At 42.4% G+C, this 8,764-nt stretch overlaps 1 long non-coding RNA gene across 1 annotated transcript; it reads right to left on the bottom strand.

Moving 5' to 3' along the window:
- Window positions 1–4,233: 4,233 nt before the first annotated feature.
- Window positions 4,234–8,678, bottom strand: LOC149977464 (uncharacterized). The gene is made up of 2 exons (XR_016486684.1): window positions 8,451–8,678; window positions 4,234–7,238 (listed from the first exon to the last, which is right to left on the bottom strand). It is a non-coding gene; the product is annotated as an uncharacterized LOC149977464 (long non-coding RNA).
- Window positions 8,679–8,764: the final 86 nt, after the last annotated feature.

The following is an 8,764-nucleotide window of genomic DNA, read 5'->3' as shown; positions in this document are numbered from 1 at the left end:
TGATGCCCTTCCAGACTCCCTCTGCCTACCCAAGGACGTCAGAGGACAAAAATCAGTTAACCACCTATCCGAGGAACTCAATTTAACCTTGCACAATACCCTAGATGCAGTTGCTCCCCTAAAAACTAAAAACATTTATCATAAGAAACTAGCTCCCTGGTATACAGAAAATACCCGAGCTCTGAAGCAAGCTTCCAGAAAATTGGAAAGGAAATTGCGCCACACCAAACTGGAAGTCTTCCGACTAGCTTGGAAAGACAGTACCGTGCAATATCGAAGAGCCCTTACTGCTGCTCGATCATCCTATTTTTCCAACTTAATTGAGGAAAATAAGAACAATCCACAATTTATTTTTGATACTGTCGCAAAGCTAACTAAAAAGCAGCATTCCCCAAGTGAGGATGGCTTTCACTTTAGCAGTAATAAATTCATGAACTTCTTTGAGGAAAAGATCATGATTATTAGAAAGCAAATTACGGACTCCTCTTTAAATCTGCGTATTCCTTCAAAGCTCAGTTGTTCTGAGTCTGCACAACTCTGCCAGGACCTAGGATCAAGAGACACTCACATGTTTTAGTACTATATCTCTTGACACAATGATGAAAATAATCATGGCCTCTTAAACCTTCAAGCTGCATACTGGACCCTATTCCAACTAAACTACTGAAAGAGCTGCTTCCTGTGCTTGGCCCTCCTATGTTGAACATAATAAACAGCTCTCTATCCACCGGATGTGTACCAAACTCACTAAAAGTGGCAGTAATAAATACTCTCTTGAAAAAGCCAAACCTTGACCCAGAAAATATAAAAAACTATTGGCCTATATCGAATCTTCCATTCCTCTCAAAATTTTTAGAAAAGGCTGTTGCGCAAAACTCACTGCCTTCCTGAAGACAAACAATGTATACGAAATGCTTCAGTCTGGTTTTAGACCCCATCATAGCACTGAGACTGCACTTGTGAAGGTGGTAAATTACCATTTAATGGCATCAGACCGAGGCTCTGCATCTGTCCTCGTGCTCCTAGACCTTAGTGCTGCTTTTGATACCATCGATCACCACATTCTTTTGGAGAGATTGGAAACCCAAATTGGTCTACACGGACAAGTTCTGGCCTGGTTTAGATCTTGTCTGTCAGAAAGATCAGTTTGTCTCTGTGAATGGCTTGTCCTCTGACAAATCAACTGTACATTTCGGTGTTTCTCAAGGTTCCGTTTTAGGACCACTATTGTTTTCACTATATATTTTACCTATTGGGGATGTCATTCAAAAACATAATGTTAACTTTCACTGCTATGCGGATGACACACAGCTGTACATTTCAATGAAACATGGTGAAGCCCCAAAATTGCCCTCGCTAGAAGCCTGTGTTTCAGACATAAGGAAGTGGATGGCTGCAAACTTTCTACTTTTAAACTCGGACAAAACAGAGATGCTTGTTCTAGGTCCCAAGAAACAAAGATATCTTCTGTTGAATCTGACAATTAGTCTTAATGTTTGTACAGTTGTCTCAAATAAAACTGTGAAGGACCTCGGCGTTACTCTGGACCCTGATCTCTCTTTTAACGAACATATCAAGACTGTTTCAAGGACAGCTTTTTTCCATCTAAGTAACATTGCAAAAATCAGAAACTTTCTGCCCAAAACTGATGCAGAAAAATTTATCCATGCTTTTGTTACTTCTAGGTTAGACTACTGCAATGCTCTACTTTTACATGGGCTTGCTCCTACCTATCTCTCTGATTTGGTCCTGGCGTACATACCTACACGTATGCTACGATCACAAGACGCAGCCCTCCTAATTGTCCCTAGAATTTCTAAGCAAACAGCTGGAGGCAGAGCTTTCTCCTATAGAGCTCCATTTTTATGGAATGGTCTGCCTACCCATGTGAGAGACGCAAACTCGGTCTCAACCTTTAAGTCTTTACTGAAGACTCATTTCTACAGTGGGCCATATGATTGAGTGTAGTCTGGCCCAGGAGCGTGAAGGTGAACGGAAAGGCACTGGAGCAACGAACCGCCTTTGCTGTCTCTGCCTGGCCGGTTCCCCTCTTTCCACTAGGATTCTCTGCCTCTAACCCAATTACAGGGGCGGAGTCACTGGCTTACTGGTGCTCTTTCATGCCCTCCCTAGGAGGGGTGCATCACTTGAGTGGGTTGAGTCACTGATGTGATCTTCATGTCTGGGTTGGCGACCCCTCTTGGGTTGTGCCATGGCGGAGATCTTTGTGGGCTATACTCGGCCTTATCTCAGGATGGTAAGTTGGTGGTTGAAGATATCCCTCTAGTGGTGTGGGGGCTGTGCTTTGGCAAAGTGGATGGGGTTATATCCTTCCTGTTTGGCCCTGTCCGGGGGAATCATCGGATGGGGACACCGTGTCTCCTGACCCCTCCTGTCTCAGCCTCCAATATTTATGCTGCAGTAGTTTATGAGTACTTCTCCTGTCCTATCCGGTGTCCTGTGTGAATTTAAGTATGCTCTCTCTAATTCTCTCTTTCTTTTTCTCTCTCGGAGGACCTGAGCCTTTAGGACCATGCCTCAGGACTACCTGGCATGATGACTCCTTGCTGTCCCCATTGTACCTGGCTGTGCTGCTGCTCCAGTTTCAAATGTTCTGCCTGTGATTATTATTATTTGACCATGCTGGTCATTTATGAACATTTGAACATCTTGGCCATGTTCTGTTATAATCTCCACCCGGCACAGCCAGAAGAGGACTGGCCACCCCACATAGCCTGGTTCCTCTCTAAGTTTCTTCCTAGGTTTTGGCCTTTCTAGGGATTTTTTCCTAGCCACGTGCTTCTACACCTGCATTGCTTGCTGTTTGGGGTTTTAGGCTGGGTTTCTGTACAGCACTTTGAGATATCAGCTGATGTACGAAGGGCTATATAAATACATTTGACTTGATTTGATGTAGTGTTTGTGTTGGGGTGTCAGTGTGTGTGCATAGTCAGTGCAAAAAAGGGTCAATGCAGGTAGTCCGGGTAGCCATTTGATTTAGCAGCCTTGTTTAGCAGTTATGGATTTGGGGTAGAAGCTGTTCAGGGTCCTGTTGGTTCCAGACTGGTGGTCAGGTACCGCTTGCCATGCTGTAGAAGAGAGAACAGTTTATGGCTTGGGTGGCTGGAGTCTTTGAAAAAATGTTGGGCCTTGCTCTGAAACCACTTCCTATAGAGGTCCTGGATGACAGGGAGCTCGGCCCCAGTGATGTCCACATCAAGTTCAGCTGAAGTTCATGCAGGCAATGCAAATAAATTATAATAAATTCAATATTGTATCTTGATTGTGTAGGGAAGGGAGGGGGTGGGATGGTAGGGAACACAAAAATATATAAGCAAAAGTGAAATTAGGCTTACACTGAAAATAAAAAATTACCCAGCTGCTGGGTCAATCCCCCAACCCAATGTGCTGTGTTTACGTCACCACCCAACACACTGGGTTGTTTTAACCCAACAATATAGTCTAATTTACCCAGCAGCTGGATCAAGTGTTCTACTCAAGGTGCTGGGTTAGAAGCACAACCCAGCCCAACTGGGTTGAATTAAGCCAATGATGTGTTTGGCCAGTGCCATAAAACTAATTTGTATGGGAAAATATGAGCTTTCCGCAAATTTGCGACAAATTGGCCAAAGTTTTGCCACAACTGTTTGCCAGATGGTAAGGGATGGCCTGCATCTGATGGTCAGTCTGAGGGGAGGGAGCAGCGGTGAGGCTGCCTCTCACCTGACTCATCGTCCCTCCTCTCTCCCGACTCATCGTCCCTCCTCTCTCCCTCCCTCCACTGAGAAAAGGGGACACAGTATTTTAGCTGATGGTGAAACTTAAGTCGCAATGCATTATTTCTGCCTCATGCACCAATTAATGTTGCAATATTCCTCTATATTAAAAAAGACACAAGTCGCAAATAATAACATCGCAAGCTTATCGAAACACTTTGTTATACTCATAAATTACAGCTGCAGTGCTGGTTGTAGCGTGAGTGGAAGTAGGAAAAACACACATTTTATGGCTTAGAAAACTGTTGAACAAAGTGTTGACAGTGCTGAATAACAACTTAAACATGAGCTTACTCATAAAAACAGCATGAGGAAAGTGTGCAGACAGTTATCTGAGCTATCTGGATTGGCCAGCGGTAGGCATATTGTTGCACTTGATTTGTTCTCTATGGCCTGCCGGGTAGGCAGAGTTTGTCGTGGAAATATTCGTCCAAATATTTATCAGATACCGGAACTCGTGATTTCAAATAGACTTTATTACAAAAGTAACAGGAGCCGAGCAATTCCATGGAACAACTGACCTCTCTAGTCTCAGCACTCTGTTTTTATACAGTTTTACCCTTACATAACATACATGGTCACTCCTCTTTTTGTAAATTATTAACACCCCTTGGCTTTTCGCCACTATTATCTTCCTGTCTCGCATCTGGCTTGTCCACACCCACTTCTGACTTATTCATGCTCGTACATAGTACATTATCTGATAGTACATTTCTTCTTATTACAGATACATGGCTTGTGATGCCTGTATTACTTAACTAAGGTACACATTTCTGCTTACGTTCTGTTTTTACATGTCTAGTGATTAACTCCATGTTGATCCAGCCTTGTACACTCTATTGGATTCTGGTTACATTTTGTTTTTACATGTCTAAGGGTTAACTCTATGTTGATCCAGCTCTGTACATTCACCTGGGCTCAGCCTTTATTCTGCTTACACATGTCTACTAATTAATCCTATGTTGATTCTGCTCACTACTTCTGGGAGAACAGTCTAGGTACTGGAAAATCCCCATAGTACTGGACATAATCCAAGTTCTACCTTCCGAAACATTAAATAGTTACAAATGGGAACACTTTGCCTTCCCGGCACTAGGGCTGCTGAATCAAGTGCACCTAACGGCAACAGCATGAAACGAATAAAACTAATAGGAATGCAAGGCTTTATCATTGGGTTTTTTACAGAAATGTTTGGAGATCGACTAGGAATGCCTTAGGGTATATGCTATAGAGCAGTGGCACCAACCGTTTCTGAGTCAAGATCACTTTCTGAGTCAAAATGCAAGCAGAGATCTACTGCTCAGATTTTCTTTAAACATGACTTTGGTGGCCTCCCGAGTGGCACAGTGGTGGTCTAAGGCACTGCATCACAGTTGCTAGCTGTGCCACTAGAGATCCTGGTTTGAGAACAGGAGACCCATGCGACCGGGAGACCCATAGGGCGGCGCAGAATTGGCCCAGCATTGTCTGGGTTAGGTAGGGTTTGTCCGGCAGAGATGTCCTTCTTCCATTGCTCTCTTTCAACTCCTGTGGAGGGCTGGGTGCATGCACAGTGATACGGTTGCCAGGTGTACAGTGTGTCCTCCAACACATTGGTGTGGCTGGCTTCTGGGTTAAGTGGGCATTGTGTCAAGAAGCACTGAGGTTTGGTTGGGTTGTGTTTCGGAGGACGCATGGCTCTTGACCTTCGCCTCTCCCGAGTCTGTATGGGAGTTGCAGCAATGAGACAAGACTGTACCTCCAATTGGATACCACGAAATTGGTGTAAAAGCAAAAATATAACAAATTAAATATTAAATATACACATAACTTAAGCCTATGCAACATTAACCAAATAAAAACAGTTATGTAGCAATGAGGTTTGTGCAGTAGGCTAAAGGCCTACTGCATTTTCACTGCATATTGGCTATGCTAGAATTGCCCTGACAATGTTGTTCTTCTCAGACAATTTTTAAATTATATTTTAAATTACATTGGTAATAGATAATTTGTTGTATTACTTGTGAGACACCGCTAAGTGAGCATCTGATGGTCAGTCTGAGGGGAGGGAGGCTTTATTGTTGTTTTTTTTACAGACATTTTTGGTGATTAACTAGGAATGGCTTGGAGATCAACCAGTCAATCACGATAGACCGGTTGGTGACCACTGCCCTAGGGTCTATGCTATAGAACAGTGGTCACCAACCTTTTCTGGGTCAAGATTACTTTCTGAGTCAAAACGCATGCCGAGATCTACTGCTCAGATTTTTCTAAAAGTTACTTAAAAATCGTAAGCCTATGCAACATTAACCAATTAAAACGGCATATTGACTATGCTTGAATTGTCCTGGGAATATTGTTCTTCTCAGACCATTTAGAAATGATATACCATTTAAATTATACGATCATACTGGTAATAGATCATTTGTTGTATTACTTGTGAGGCACAGCTACTGTAAATGAGCATTTCATTGGAGATCGACCAGTCGATCGTGATCGACCAGTTGGTGACCACAAGTAATTGGAAATGTAATAAATATCATGGCCAGAACCTTTTTTGTTGTTGCTGGTGTAACAGATGTGAAACAGCTAGCTTAGTTAGCGGTGACGTCACTTGCTCTGAGACCTTGAAGTAGTTCCCCTTGCTCTGCAAGGGCCGTGGCTTTTGTGGAGCGATGGGTAACGATGCTTCGTGGGTGACTGTTGTTGATGTGTGCAGAGGGTCCCTGTTCCGCGCCCGGGTATGGGCGAGGGGACGGTCTAAAGTTATACTGTTACACTGGTACAAGGGAACCTTTTATCCTAGAGATGTGTGAATTGTGTGTGTGAGTGTGTGTGTGTGAGAGAAACGATGGGCTCTGACAAAATGGAGATGAATAGGCGTACAAACAAAATGATGATGTTTCCTACACCTAGCCATCCAATAGACCCAGGGGAGCTTCCTCTATATTGCTATACCTGTCTGACTCCTTCAGATCTGCAAACACATAAAAGTGGAAGGTGCTAGTTGGGGGAAGGGGCAGAGGAGGATGGTGAGGGGAAGACAGCTCCTAATAATGGCTGGAACTGAGTGAATGGAATGGTATCAAACACATGGAAACCATGTGTTTGATAATACCATTCAATTGATTCTGTTCCAGCCATTATTAGGAGCCTGTCCTCCGATTTAAAGTGCCACCAGCCACCATGCTGGGAAGGGGCTATGGGTTGTTTTGGCCAAGGACGAGGAAAATGAGATTTGGAGAAGATGAAAGCTGGAGAAGATGAGAATGGAAGGAGATGAGAGAAAATGAGACAATGGGATCATCATAAGATGTGAGTTGGTAATCTGACCAGAGAGAGAGTTTGGCCCAGGTGGTGCAGCAGGTAGAGACCATCATCTCTGCCACTTAGGGCGTGTCCTGCCTCCAGACATGCCCATGACCTCTGCCTTGCCTCTGATTGGTGTAACACCAACAATGTGACTCTGCCTCTCGACCTCTCCTGTGATATAAACAAACAATGATAAGAGACAAAATACTCTCAGATAGGAAGGCAGATAGAGTAAATTGATGCACAGTAAAAGTGTTGGGGTCAATTCCATTTAAATGTAGTCAATTCAGAAACCAAATAGATATTCATTCCTGAACTGAAAAATCATCCGTTTGTTAAACGGATTCAGATGAATCTCCTTAACAGGTGCAATTAAAAATACATTAATTCATTTTTAAAAATGAATATCAATAAATTACTGAGTAGAGAGAGTGGATGAATGGATGTATAGATGAATTCAGACACACACAGAACATTGTCATAACACATTTTTTCGACCTGATGAACTGTGAACAAGTTGGACTTTGCGGATCAGTTCTCATTCCACAACAAGCTTGTTTATTGACAGGCAGCCTGAGATAAACCCTTTATCACTACAACGTTTGAATATTTTCAAACATCAAAATGAAAGCCAGGTCATTAGATCACATGTTGAAGATTTCCCCCCAAAAGTATTACTGCTTGTGCCCCATTTTTTTCTAGGCTAAACCTCAAAACCTACAAACAATTATGATATGATGATGATAATGATGATGACGATGATATTGATGATCATCATCATTATGACCTCTTATTATTATTGCTGTTATACAGTAACTTCAGTAACTTGTTCTACTCTGCATGTATACAACATTTGGCGAGCTCTCAATGGTGCACCACTGTAACTGTATTCACGATAAACCTAAGTGTGCTTGTGTAAAGTATTGCGGGGAAATTGTGCTGATTTTGTGATACATGCATACTGAATTACGTTGACAAAACAGGCCCCCAAGCCTTTCTCTGCGAATAGGCTAGTAGTCCAGATAAATGTAAAACTATAATACATTAATTACCGAATCAAACATGTGTGTAGCCTAAATTACTCAAGTAAAAAAATAATTTGAAAGGCATGGTCTGAGTATGAAATATTCAAATTAGGTCAAATGTGTATTTGGCAATAATCCTGCGAATTCAATTAAACTACAATATAACTGAGCGCGTTGTGAAGTTATGGCAGAGACAACGAATGAAACCGTAGCAAATGCCACCCATTAAATGTATATTAGGCCTAGGCACTATTGAGCAAATCTCACGCCATCATATCCTAGCTAGGGTGACAGAATCGTCCAAATCCAGTTTAATTGTAGGCAATAGGTGTTGCCTATGCAATAAAAAAATGCTTACCCCAGTCTTAATCACTGTGTCAGACAGACCCCGTTGACGAAACGTCGTGCAAGTTCAAGTCCCACCAGTACTTTCGCACTTGTTCCTTAAATCGAAAAACATATCGTGGAAGAAAATAAAACAACAAACAGTTGAACCAACAAGTCTAAAACGTAACAGAAAAACTTAAAGCTCAACAACTGCTAGTAAGAATAGAGGCTATCACTTCGCCCCCGCACCTCATACCGTAACGAACTTAAAGAGCGCAACTACATTTGACCAAACATTTACATTTAACAGGTTTATTTTTATATTATCAAATGGATTAATATACC

Source organism: Oncorhynchus mykiss, chromosome 15 (genome assembly GCF_057628025.1).
Source record: "Oncorhynchus mykiss isolate SJ-2025 chromosome 15, ASM5762802v1, whole genome shotgun sequence".
NCBI lineage: Eukaryota > Metazoa > Chordata > Actinopteri > Salmoniformes > Salmonidae > Oncorhynchus > Oncorhynchus mykiss.
This window is presented reverse-complemented; position numbering and strand designations above follow the sequence as displayed.